Source organism: Eublepharis macularius, chromosome 15 (assembly GCF_028583425.1).
Source record: "Eublepharis macularius isolate TG4126 chromosome 15, MPM_Emac_v1.0, whole genome shotgun sequence".
NCBI lineage: Eukaryota > Metazoa > Chordata > Lepidosauria > Squamata > Eublepharidae > Eublepharis > Eublepharis macularius.
The window spans coordinates 39,322,163-39,336,280 of NC_072804.1; the positions used below are offsets into that span (position 1 = coordinate 39,322,163).

General features: G+C 45.5%; 1 non-coding gene across 1 annotated transcript; it reads left to right on the forward strand.

Annotated features, from left to right (window-relative positions):
- Positions 1-2,591: 2,591 nt before the first annotated feature.
- On the forward strand, positions 2,592-2,663 carry TRNAA-GGC (transfer RNA alanine (anticodon GGC)). The gene has a single exon. It is a non-coding gene; the product is annotated as a tRNA-Ala (tRNA).
- The last annotated feature ends 11,455 nt before the right edge of the window (positions 2,664-14,118 follow it).

The following is a 14,118-nucleotide window of genomic DNA, read 5'->3' on the forward strand; positions in this document are numbered from 1 at the left end:
CCACTCTGAGTTGGTGTTGTTGTCCTGAAGGGAGGTATATAAATTGAATGTTGTTGTTCTTATGGCAGGAGGACACATCATTGGAAATGCTTTGGGCTCCCCTAAGAGCCCCATGGTGCAGACTGGTAAGCTTCAGTACTGCAGCCCAAGCTCTGCTCATGACCTGAGTTCGATCCTGGCGGAAGCCAGGTTCAGGTAGCCAGCTCAAGGTTGACTCAGCCTTTCATCCTTCCGAGGTTGGTAAAATGAGTACCCAGTTTCCTGGGGGTAAAGTGTAGATGACTGGGGAAGGCAATGGCAAACCAACACCTAAAAAGTCTGCCAAGAAAACGTCGTGATTTGACATCCCCCATGGGTCAGTAATGACTCTCTGCTTGCACAGGGTCATGACTCAGTGCTTGCACCTTTACCTTTTTAAGGACCTTCTGGGGCTGGGCAAGCAGGATGCTGTGGCCTGATCTTGTCAGATATCAGAAACTAAGCTGGGTCAGTCCTATTCAATCCTTGGATGGGAGATCATTGAAGAAGGCTGGTGCTGCTCTGCAGAGGAAGGCAAAGGCAAACCACATCTGCTCATATCTTGCTTTGGTAAAACCCTTGATGGGGTCGCTTCACAGATACACATAAGGACCTTCTAAGCAACTCAAAGAAATGAGCTGCTCTTCTATGGATATCCTTTAAAACATGCACACACATCAAGATACCAACAAAGAGACTTTGGATGGCAAAGTAATTGCATCATCCAAAGTATTCTCAGACATATCAAAAGCCCCATGTCGCTGTTAGGCAGCTAGATTTTACATTACTCCAGCAGCTGAATAATTTACTCCAAAGAGATGAGCTTGTGATGTGCTTGAGAGCCAGGATTTGTGAGAGCGGAGCAGACATGGAGGCAGAAGCTGGGCTCGACAGGGAGAGGAGAATGTGTTGGGGGCACTCTTGTTTGTGCCTGGACAGACAGCCACACCCAAGAAGCAGGAAAACCTCACAGAGTGATTCATAAGAAGGGCCTGCTGGATCAGACGAGTGATGACGGCTGATTCCACACACATTGGATAATGCACTTTCAATGCATTTTATCAATCATTTGAGGTGGATTTTTTGTTCTGCACATGAAAAAATCCATTCCAAATGATCTATAAAAAGGATTGGAAGTGCATTATCCAACGTGTGCGGAAACACTCACAGACACGTGAAGCTGCCTTATAATGAATCAGACCCTTGGTCCATCGAGATCAGTATTGTCTACTCAGACTGGCAGCAGCTCTCGGGGGGGGGGGGTGTCAGTCTGTGGACTTCCACATCACCTGCTTCCTGGTCCTTTTAACTGGTGTAGAGCCTGGGGAATGTCGGCTGCTGAAGGAGCAAAGCCGATACTGAAATGACATGCTGGGAGCAGTACATAGCTACTCTGTTCACTGTAACCTTGGTGGGCTGTGAACTTGAGGGCTGTTTATTTTGAACTGGGAGATAGAGAGTGAGGGGAGCCTTTTGGAAGCCCTCGTGTTTGCTCCAGACAAATGTTATGTTGCTGGGAAAGCCTCAGCTGAAAATGCTGCAAGCAGGTCCTATGATGAAAGCCAACTCCACGAGACTCTTTTCAGGACTTTGCTGCTGGTCTCATTTTTCCTGGTGCGGGCCTTCTCTCCAACCCTCTCCTTGCAGAACTCACTCCCAGGACAAGGGGTTGGCCCCCAGACTGTCTTTTTTTGAATGGGAGGTGGTTGTTTCTGGTGTATGCCCTCCTGGCCTCTGCTGCTGAAGTTACTGCCTGGGAGGAAACTGGCCCTCAGATCTTCTCTTCAGATTGGTGATCAGGAACTCAGGAACTGTGGGGCACTACAGATTTTGCAAGAAGACAGCACTTCCAGGACAGTGGCTACAGTGCAGCCATGGACGTTATTTGAGACCTGCACTCTTTAGGGGGCTGTGAGTAAGGCCCTGGCTTGATGGGCCATCATTCATCTTGGGATTCTGGGCCTTTGGTGGGGTTCAGGGCGTCCATATCCAGCATTGCCATTTTGCTTATAGCAAGGTGTGCGAGTAGAAAGTGGGGTACTTTAAGAGAGGAGACCCTAGACAGTGAACTTGCCCTTGATTCCAACACCTGGGTTACACTGGAGATGCTGGGAACTGAACCTGGGATCTTCTGCATGCAGAGCAGAGGCTCTACCACTGAGCCCTGGCCCTGTCCTGGTCTGGGGTGGTTCTATGAAACTCACTGAGTGACTTCAGGTCAGTTGCTCTCTCAACCTCTCTTACTGCACAGGGTTGTTGTGAAGACTAAGTGGACAAGGGGAATACCATGTTTGCTGCTCTGAGCTACTGGGAGGAGAGCCAGGATAAAAATATAACACATAATTAAATTTAGCTTTAAATATCCTTGCAAATGTCAAAAGAAAGAGTAAACTGGCTCCTGATGGGGGCATGCAGTGCCCCCCACCCACCTGCCCATCCTGAGACTTGGGTAAAGCACGGTGATTGTTAAGTATCAGTTGTTCAACACGACTGCTAAGAATGAAGCAGATGTGGCATTTGGTCAGGGAAAAGCAACCAGGAAAACTGTGAAGAAAAGGCTCTTGAGAGGGAGAGGGACTGTGGCTCAGTGGTAGAGCATCTGCTTGGCATGCAGAAGGTCCCAGGTTCAGTCCCTGGCATCTCCAGTTAAAAGGACCAGGCAGTAGATGATGTGAAAGACCTCTAGCTGAGACCCTGGAGAGCCACTTCCAGTCTGAGTAGACAGTAATGGTCATGATGAACGAATAGTCTGATTCAATAGAAGGCAGCTTCAAGTACGGGATGATGGCAAAGAGATGCGGTCAAGAAGGCAGGCTTGAGGGGGGCCTTCCCCAGGCCTCATTGCAGCCAGTGCTGTAATAGGGAAGGAATGCCAAGCGGTGAGAAGGACCTCAGTTCCACATAGCCAAGCCACAGAATTTCTCTTTGAAGAAGAAAAAAAAAAAAAGGTACCTGCCAGTCAAATGTTTAGCCCTTTATTGACTGAGGCTTGATTAGCTCTGACTTCCCATCTGGGTTAATTGGTTAGATTGGAGTAATTGGCCTATAAAAATTAGGAAAGAGAGCCCATCTGCATTCTGTGAACAAAGGGGTCTGGCACTCACTTTGGAGCGTGACAGATCTGCTCTACTTGGAGGGAAGCTAAGGGGGTGGGGGGAGTGTGTGTTGTGAGTTTGTCCGTGGGGCTTCTCTTCTGGAACAGAGGTTGGACTCAGGCCTAGAACTTGCTCAGCTGCTGATGAGAGGCATCTCTGGGGATCAAAAGCTGCCCTGGGCAAGCAGAGAGAGGACCAGCCTGTGTCCATCATCCTGACAGACTGGGGCACTAATCAGGGGCCCTCACAAGGAGCCGACAAAAAACATTAATGAGGGTGAAGAGGTGTCCAGTTCCATTCTGTCACAGATGGCAAGACTCCTCCTCTGAGCTTCATCTTCCCCTAAACAAATTACTTTCATTGGAAGAACATCTGGCTGGCACACCACGCACATTCGGTGACTCTTTCATCTGTCCGCTCAGCCAGGATGGACGCAAAGGGAACAAGACGGGTGGATTGCAGCCAGGGGAGGTCTATCGTCCGTCTCTTCAGACGTCAGTTTGTTCACCAATTGTGAACAGTGTCATCAAGCAACTGAAAAAAACCCTGTTTTCTTTCCCCAGATGTTTGCAAAGGGCTTGAAAATGCACGGTGTGCGTGTGTGTTCTCACACTGCTCCCGCCCCTCACCTGCCATCTTTGTTAAAACACCAATAAATTAGAAAATGATAGCGGTATTCCAGTCTTTCTGGAGAGAAGATAAGAAGAGCACTGTTGGATCAGATAAAAAGTTCAACCAGTCCAACCAGTTGCACCAAGTCCACAATGGCCAACCAGTTACTCTGGAAGGCCAACAACAGAGCATAAAGACCAAGGCTTTCCCCTGATGTTGCTTCCTGGCACTGGTATCCAGAGGTTTACTGCCTTTGAATGTGTGGCTCCCCTTTAATCACGGTGGCTAGTAGCCACTGATAGAGCTCTCCTCCACGAGGGCACTCGATTCCAGCCTTGGCAGTTTTGCTGGCTGACTAAGAGCTCGTTGATTCTGGATTGTACCTGCTTTACCGTGGCTGCTCCCTCTCCCACTGGTTCACTCATCAGGGAATAAACGGCTGTCTTGATCCTACTGAGGCAAGAGGCCTGCCTGGCTTTTCTCTCGAGCTTTCCAGCCTTGCCTCCATCCTCGACTCTCAAAGCCAGCACGTTCATGTTCAGTGGCATAAACTGGAGTCACATCTTTTCGCCTCGCTACCCAGGAATAGCCATTCAGTCCCGTCAGTTCTGAATATGCACTGGCACAGTGAATGGCCAATCCAATGTGGTGCCCGACTCAACACATAACAGGCATTGCAAACCGAGAGTATGAAGGGTGAGTGCCTTTTTTTGGCAAAAATTGTGGCTTTCCTGGCTGAGGCTTAGTGAAGAGACATCACCAGGCAAATGGAGCTGACCATAAGAAGGTAAAGGAATTTTTTAATGACCCCTAGTCTAAAGACCTATGTATGGGCATTATTGGAGCTGCCCTTTCACACAGAAGGCAAAAGCTTTTCTTTGCGCAGATTCCTTCTGACACAGTTTAAAAACTTGAACACTGCAGGTCAGGAAGCCCTACAGTAAGGAGACAAATGAGTGATTCCGCACACGTTGGATAATGCACTTCCAATCCTCTTTATAGATCATTTAGAATGAATTTTTTTGTGTGCGGAACAAAAAATCCACCTCAAATGATTGATAAAGTGCATTGAAAGTGCATTATCCAATGTGTGCGGAATCAACCCTTATCTCTGTTGTTTTGACTTTGTACTCAAGAATTAGCCTTGGATAAGCAGTCTCTCAGAAAGATACCCAAAACTCCTGTGTGGCACCAGACATTTAGCATGTTTATATTCAGGGCTTTTTTTTCTGGGAAAAGAGGTGGTGGAACTCAGTGAGTTGCCTTCGGAGAAAATGGTCACATGGATGGTGGCCCCGCCCCCTGATCTCCAGACAGAGGGGAGTTGAGATTGCCCTCCGCGCCGCTGAGCGGCGCGGAGGGCAATCTAAACTCCCCTCTGTCTGGAGATCAGGGGGCGGGGCCACCAGCCATGTGACCATTTTCAAGAGGTTCCAGAACTCCGTTCCACCGCGTTCCAGCTGAAAAAAAGCCCTGTTTATATTACAGAGAGATTTTACTGTCTTGTCAATCAGGCCTGTTTTGGTGCCATGTCTCCTAAAGAATTTGATTCTGAGGAATTGTTTGTGTTTAGTTTTGTATAACAATTTTATCCTTTATTCCATAAGCAAATAGCTTTGAAAGTATATAAGATTCTCTGCTATGGATTATCTTTATGCATATGTCCTAACGAGGGCATCTGCATCTGAGTTTTAGTATTAAATAAATAAATAAAGCTCACATTTCTTTATCGATCACAGTTTGGTGTCTTGATTAACGCAGGGTGACGGCTGTCAGGGAATATAAAATTAAAGCAGAATACTTTTTTTAAAAAAATCCAGGGAAAGGGCAGCAGTCTGGACATGCGGCCTTAGCACTGGAGCTAGGGAAGAGCGTGAGGCTGGCGGGGGCAATTCATATGGAAATCCCAGAGGGACAAAATTGCCCAGAGGGGCTAATGGCAGAAAAACCCTTGTCAACAACTGCAAGGTTTTTGAAATTTCTGAAATTTTGTTTGTGTGTGTATGTATTTTTAAAAATCTTGCAGTTCCTCAAAGGTCCTAAACTGCCTCCTCTATGCTCATAAGCATAATGGATTTCCACGCAAAGTGCCTCTTGGCTTTGCAATCCACTCCTTACACTTTGGGATTGATTTTTTAAAAACTTTTGAAGAGGAATAAACAATAAATACAAATTTAAAAATAACAAGCCTGGTTCTACCTAGCTGCAAAAAAATTAATGCATTTAATTCTCTCTCTCTCTCTCTCTCTCTCTCTCTCTCTCCCCACCCCACTTCTACACTTTTAATGTCTCATCTACAGGAAGACCCCAGTGTCCCCATGCAGTTTCAAAAAAGACTGAAATATCTGCTTCTATTTATTTTTATTCTCCCTTCTCCCCATCTATAGGATCACACCAGCATTTCCTGAGCATCTTAAAAGTAATGTCTTTAAAGTCCATTCTTACTGGTTTTGATTTAAATTATGAACAGAATGTCACCCATAGGAACAAGGGGACTGGCCTCAAAATACAAGCAAGTACAGCATCAAGTGACGTAAATCAGCATATTTGGTTTTTAACTCTGTCACTATCCATGGCAGCTGCCATGCTCCAGCACAGCTTAGCTTTTCAAAGCCGCCACACCCTTGGTGCATGAGGAACTAGAGGCAGAACTGCGCTCCAGGGGCACTCCAGCCACTAAAGAAGTGAGGCGTGGTGGTGTAACGAAGCAGTGAGTGCATGGTTTTTTGGGTGGAATTTGTGGCAATAGACATGATATGGGATTGTGTGGTGGATTTTGGGTGGCCCCATGTAAAAATCAAGAGGATCCATGAGGATCTGTGTTTTTGAAGCATGTTTTTGCGCCGTGACAGTGCCATGGATCGGTGAGTGCATGATTGTTTTGGTGCTGTCTATAGACTAGGGCCGATTCCAGACGGCCCTCCCCATTGCGAAACGTCGCGCGTCGTTGCACAGAAAACGCGAAATATCGCGTTTTCTCGTGCGAGTTTTGCACGACGTTGCGCAAAACTCGCACGAGAAAACACGATATTTCGCGTTTTCTGTGTGACAACGCGCGACGTTTCACGATGGGGAGGGCCGTCTGGAATCGGCCTAGGACATGATCTATAAGATGATAGCCTTTTTGTTTTGTTTCAATATATTCCTTGAGAATTTGGGAGTGGAGCCTGAAGAAGGCAGGGTTTGGGCAGGGGAGGAACCTCAACAGGGTATAATGCCATAGAAATCTCCCTCCAAAGCAGCGGAAGTGACGGACCACGGACCGACGAACCGGTCTACAAACTGGGGCAGGTCCATGAAAATTTCGTGGTTCCTGGTCCATGAAATGTGACAGACCACAGACCAGCGATCCGTGTTTTTTTCCTGGTCCATGCCGGCCTTTAGTTACCACCTTTGATGGAGCCCCAACTGGAGGAAGCTGCCTCACCAGGCCTCCTCACAGGGCAGCTTCTGCAGCGGGGCAATAAGGAATCATGATAGCCGAGGTGAAAAATTAGTTCTAAGCAACTTTTCAAGCATTCAGATGAAGAGAGTCTTCCAGGCCTTTTGCCTTTGTTGATCAGAGCCCATCTTTTTTCTCTGGAGTGAGTTGCGGATCATTTTCTCCCAGCTTCGCCTACCATCCCTCCGCCTCCCCATTCCCTCATTGCCATTATTTTCCTTTCATGGGCTCAGCCCGCACCAAAGGGAGGATTGATGCTTTTTGTGTCAAACACAAACAATATCTGAGTATTGTTGCAGTGCTATTGACAGCTTAATTCCTTCTCTTGCGCCTTCCATACTTCATTTGTGAAAAGCGCCGCAATTATCCCCAGTCCGTTGCTGGAGAGACCATCATCCAAACAACTGAAAAGGACTCCAAATGGGAGCACCTGATGGCAGAGAATAAAGGATTTCTATCGAGCAAGGCTCCTAGAGGACTGCATCCTCCTTTTGCCTTTGAGCTCCAAGCATGTGTGTTCAACTCTGGGTTGATCTGCAAGTGTCTCAGCTGCAATCCTGCTTTCCTTTTTTGGGTCACAGCCAAGGAGTTAACAGACAATTGGATGCTTTGGGTCAGAAGTCCAGAGGCCATCTCCCCACTGAACTAATCAGTACGGGGTATGATGCCAGTGATATCTCGCACTGAGCTGTTCATTGGTCCATCCAAGGTCTCAGACAAAGGAGGACTTTTCCCAGTCCTGCTAGTAGAACATTTAATTAGAGATGCCAATCACTGTCCATGGGACATCCTGTCCTTCCCTGTTTACCAGGTAACCCTACTTAATATGTGGCTTGACTAAATAAACTAAATAGACTAAACTGAGATAGCTTGACTGAGTCAAAGAAGCCACGCCCTCCAGTTTGCAGGATCTGAGCAAGTCTGTTAATGATAGGATGTTCGAGTTGAGGGGGAGGAACTGAAAGAGCATCATTGGGCATCACTGAGTAGCAACTGGAGGGCATGTCATCTATCCTCAGCTTTTTCATCTGTCTCTCTCTTACACATATACACACAAATTCACATCATAAAGATCTCATTTGGAGTTCTGTAAGATGAAACGCTAAACACAAGATGATCTTCAATTTCAGCAATTGCTGTCTATGAATAATTGCCTAAAGCCTCTTCATGAAATGAAAACCTTTGGGGAACATTTTCTTCCGGTGAGTTTTGGTGAAGATACTTCTTTTCAAGACTGTGAGGAGATAAAGGAGGCCCTCTTCAGGAAGATGTATGGAGCCAGGAGTTTGCTCAATGAGACAACATCCTCTTCTGAGAAAGGAGGTTGAGGTAAAATCTCTGTCTCTTGCCTTGGTTCAGTATCTATAATACTGCAAGTCCATGACCTACCACTGAGTATAGAAAAGATTAGGACTTTTTTTAAAAGAATCACTTTTCAAGTTCAGATGTGTTTAACCAAAGTCTTCAAGAAGAAGCCCTCTTAGCCACTCTCTTTTTTCCCCAGCAGAGGGCTAAACCCAAAGAAAAAGTGCCATTTCCAACCTTAGTGATTTGGAGAATAGGAATGTGCATGGCTGAATCCTTCTCATAGAGCAGGATGTGGTATAATTGATAAGTTTCTTAGGACCTGAATCTTTGACAACAGCACAGCAGTCTCACATATGTATCTGAGTGCAGGAGTCCTCTTTGTGTCTTTTTATGCTTAATAGTTTGAGTACTGACATTTTTTTCAGGGTTTCTCCCAAGTCCTGATGAGGGAACTGGTGGAAAACAGCACAACCTTAGATATGTACCATCACTTAAAAAGAAAAGGCACTGGATGTCCAAACCTAGATGGTCCAGGTTGCCAGAAGCTAAGTGGGGTTGACCCTGGTCAGTATTTGGATGAGAGACCACCAAGGAAGCCCAGGGTCACTTTGCAGAGGCAGGCAATGGCAAACCACCTCTGAACGTCTCTTGAAAAGCCTCTAGGGTCACCAGCTGCAACTTGATGGCACAAAAAAGTGTGTGTGGGTAGGCGGGTGTGTGGACAGACTCCCCTCATTTCTATTCAATTGCAACCACAATATGGACACTGATATAAGACAGTCTTGATACAAGACAGTCTTCTGTCCTTGGCGGGTAAGGCAGGCAGGACTGCTTGCGTGGTTTGCTAGTCAAGCCAGCTGCATCTTCTAAGCTCAGGAAGCTGGAGGTACTAGATCTAGGAAGGGTCTTGGGAAGAGCAGCCTTCTTTCTGAGCTGCCAACGGTCTCTGCCCTCAGGCAGCCCTAGAGACATGAACGATTCCTACACCTTGAAAAAGATTCAGCAATGGCTGCCAAAGATGCCTCTGACAGCTTTTCAAATGTTCCACTGTATAGTTCATGGCTGTCCCAGGTCAGCTGGGAATCGCCTAATGAAGTGATTTAAATTGCTCTCTTGACAGATACTGGAATCTTCGTACCTGACTGACCCTGAGACTTTTCTTTCATCCTGTAGCAAAAATGACAAGGGCAATTCCCCCCATCACCACAGTCTCTTCTTGTAGCAGCTGAATAAGTAATTCAACATATCGATGACTTAGGAAACTCATGACTATTGGGATTTTTTTAAATGATCCTGTATTTCTTGTGGAGGAAAAATTACCCAGAGAAACATTTTAAGGTTGCAGAGGCCTTGAGGAAAACATCTCTGCCCTGGCCAAGATGAAAACTGGCCCGATTTCAGTTCTTTACCCTCTGACATTCTGGTCCTGAAATGCAGAGGTGTGGTGCTGAAGCAAGGGGACCCAATCATTCATCAGGGTTGTTGTTGTTGTTTGTTGTTGTTGTTCAATTTTTAGCCCGCCCTCCCCATGAACAGGCTCAGGGCAAGTTACATCTAAATATTAATACAATAAAAATCACAATAAAAACCATACAATCATAAAACACAGTGACTTTTCAGTTTCCAAGATGGCGATCCATATCATCTACCCCTGTTGATAGTGCACAGGGGCGGGAGAGGGAAGGAGGGGACAACCATTGTGGACAGGATGACTCATATGGGGGAGGGCCAAGATGACTATACAGCTCCCTCCTGTTTGAGTTGGGCTTTTTCTGTCACACTCCTTTATACAATAAATGCCACACACTTATACAGTGTGTGGCATTTATTGTATCAGCATCAAGTAAGAACCCAGTGGTTCAGTTCAGCCATAAACAGCAAATGCCAGTGGGGTGAAAGGACTGCTTCAGGACTCCCATGGGTCAGTAATGACTCAGTGCTTGCACAGGGGACTACCTTTACCTTTACCTACTAACCAGTATACATAAAGTTTCTAAAATAAGCCTCAGTATCAGAGGAAAGTAGCAAAAATTACACCAATTTTTTAAAAAGGGGATCCAGAAAATTACAGGCCAGATAGCCTAACATCTGTTCTAGATGAATCAGTAGGAACTGTTATTTAAAAACAGAATTAATAAGCACATCACAGAACAAGGCTTGCTGTGGGAACATCAACATGGATTCCGCAAAGGGAGTCTTGCCTCACCAACCTTTGGGAGTTTTCTCAGCAGGTTTACAAACATGCAGACAAAGGTGATATTGTAGACATTATATACATGGACTTCTAATGGACTTTTGACAAGATATCTCTCCAAAGACTCCTGAGCAAGCTTGGCCATCATGGGCTAAAGGGATGGGTCCTCTTATGGATTAAATCTGGTTAAATAATAGGATGCAGAAAGCAGGAATAAACAAAGAAGTGGAAAGAAGTGGAATGTAGGGTCCCGCAAGGATCACTGTTGGGACCTGTGCTATTTAAATCGCATTCAGAACACCTACAGATAAAGGAAAGGCTTTTTCATAGGGGACTTCCCTGTTATTCTGGAAAAAATAACTCTGTAAATTAACCAAAGAGGGCGGATTTGTAAAACTGCCTAATGAGAATTGTATAGCTCCAAGAGGCACCAAGTGTTGGTAGCACAGGGAACTGGAGAGGGAGGGAAATAGTCTTTTGAAGCCCCTGAAAACGTATAGCATTCTGCAGAGGGTTTCAATTTTTTTCCCTCCTTGCAGCCTGCCAGTATGTGGAGTGTAAAGCATGGCTGAGGAGACTGCCTACTTTTTACCCACATGTATTCGACATAGTCTGAGCCACAGTATTTTTTTGTTTTTATGATCATGGATATGAGCGTGCTGAGAAACAACTGATAGCAATAGCAATGGCAAAGATGAAGGACAGACTGTGGCAGGGGCCCAATGGCCATCTGGTAGGGCTGGGCAGGCTGGATGTGTCTTGCAGGTCACCAAATTGACCAGGGAAGAGGTGAGATTTCTACTACATTTTACTTTCAAGGCCCAATTAGTTTGCTCTACAGTGAATAGGAGATGTGTCCCTGTCCCTGCTTCAGGCGCAGGCGGGTCAAACCCTATTTGGAGCTATTGAGGCTCAACTCTGACAGGCCTTGGGAGCTGTCCAAGGTTCTGCTTCTGAAACTGGCTTTTGGATGCTGGATGCCTGCTTCTGTCTCCCAACATACTGCTGCCAACGGCTCATCGCTTTTCAGCTTTGGTTTGATTCCTCCAGATCTCAGCCAGCACTCTGCAGATTCCCAGCTCATACAAATCAGGAGAAGTTTCTTGTCTAAATAGGAAGAGGTGAATGAACCAGGCTTGGGCACAAATAACATTCCAACTGCCTAACATTTCCCTAAAATTTGTTAGTAATAGGACTATTGAATAATTCATGACTGTGGGGCCCAACCCTGCTGTAAACATTGTGGCAGATGACTGCTTCTAGACATGCACTTCCTAGGGAGTCCTAAAACAGGCTATTGTACACCCTACCTTGGATCCTCAGCAAAGTGGGGAGAGGGTCTTAGGAAGATGCAGCATCCCAGACTCATATTATTGCTCTCTGTATCTCATAGAGCAAGACCCCTTAATGTTGCCATTATCACATGCAACTAGAGTTGCCAGGACTGTGTAAAGAAGCCAAGGAATCCACAACATATGTAGAGGGATAAAGAGATAGAACTAGGTAGAAGAGTGTCAAGGAAAGGATTGTGTGCAGCAAAGATATATGCTACCACTGGCTTGCTTACTAGGGGGGAAGATGGCTTCTGTTTGCTCAGAAATGCTCACCTATACCTGGTTCAGGACGTAGTAGCCTTAATGCTAAATAGTCTAGAAATGGAGTACTGATGGGGGCACAAACTGGAATTAATTTGCAAACTGTGGACCAGTGCGGCCATGGAATAGTAGGACGTTAAATGGTTAGTCTAAAGGGGGAAGGGTGATTAATGTTCTGCTACTTGCTACATTTTCTAACTCGGCTTATGGGAAATGCTGAAGGTGCAGTGAGCTAAAGAAGACCAGATGTCTAAAGAGACAGAACCTGTTTGCCGTGCCTCTTCCAGAACACAGGAAATTCCACCTGTATTGGCTTGGCACTAGGGCAGAAAGACCCAAAATGTAAAGCCTGGCAGCAGCATGCACAATCCATTAGAAGCCAGCTGTTGTGGCCACACAGATGGGCAATCTTGAAAAAGAACTGGAGTTAGCAAGATTCCAAGTGGCAGCAATCCCAAAATCAAGCAGAGGTACTTCCAGGAACAAGACAGAGACCAGTGTGTGTTTACTAGAAGCAAAAGGACAAAAGGCTTCAGCAGTGGGAAGAGTGAACTATTATGGGCTGGTAAGAAAATGGCTGAAAGGATGTTATATGGCCTTTATATGTGCCACCCTGAAATCCCAAGATAAGGAACTGTAGTCCATGTATATATAGGTGCAATCCTAGAACAATGTCTCAGGTGGAATTGTGGGAGGGGAGAGATTTGATATGAACTTTATTGAACCTATAAAAAGGCAGGAACAAAGGGAAATAAGCAGATCCAAAGATAATGCAATACAGTGTCCTAGAGTGGGGAATGTAGAACAAATGTAAAATCAAAAAAGAGAACGTACAAGCAAATCCAAGTGGAAACCATCCTGCTTATGCTAGATGTGACTTCCTAAGTCTTAATCCTGGGAGGGAGCAGATTAAAGTAGCAGGGCTGAAAGCTGTGTTGCCAGATCCTGCAGCATAGACATGTGTCACGTGACGTCGCGCAAATCTCGTGCGAAAAAACGCGATCTTCTGCATTTTTTGAGCAATCTGCCGGGACATAACGCAAGCAGGTAAGCCGTGGGGAAACGGCCTTGGTCTTGGCACTCCAAAGAGGTGAGGAAATGACACATTCTGGAATTTCTCTATTCTGAAATTCCAGTGGGGGAGGAACAAGCCCAAGGTTGGGATAGAAACTAAATTGATAGTTTAAGGATGTCCCTTTTAACCCCGGCATTTGCTGTTGATGAGTGTCACCAGTTGCAAACTTGCAGCCTTTTATGGGATGGCAGTGATTGGTCTGTTCCTTTGGGTCCATTTTGCTGTTGGGAAATTTGAATGTTCCAGGGTGAGTGAGGAGTTGATAAGGATAGGAGAGGGCTTGAACAGCATGTCTGAATTACTGGTGTTGCTGGCCAGACTAATGGAGATGAGGTCATCCTGCCTGTGGTTTTGATTGGGTTTCTGTTGGTAGATTTAAAGAGTTGCAAAGTTCAATATTTAGCACATTGGAAATAAGTAGACTTCTGTGGTTTAGCTCTAGAAAATATTTTTACTACATATCAGGGGAAAGGGTACATTGGTTAGAAAATAAAGAATAGCTAACTGTCTACATCTTGATTGTTAACTTAGAGAGTGAGAGAGGCAGACTGACTGGACAAAGAGCAATAAAACCATAGTATATGTTGCTAGTTAATTGCCCCCAATAAACTGGTTCATCCAAGAGACAATCCTAGATTCCTTCATTAAGACTAAAGACTCCCCTTTCTATGGCGGGAACTTTTACTCGACAGCTAAGTGGTCCTATGCTAACTAGCTATTTAACTAAACAAAACAGAATAACAATTTAACTCTTTCATGACTGAATGTAAGATGCTTGT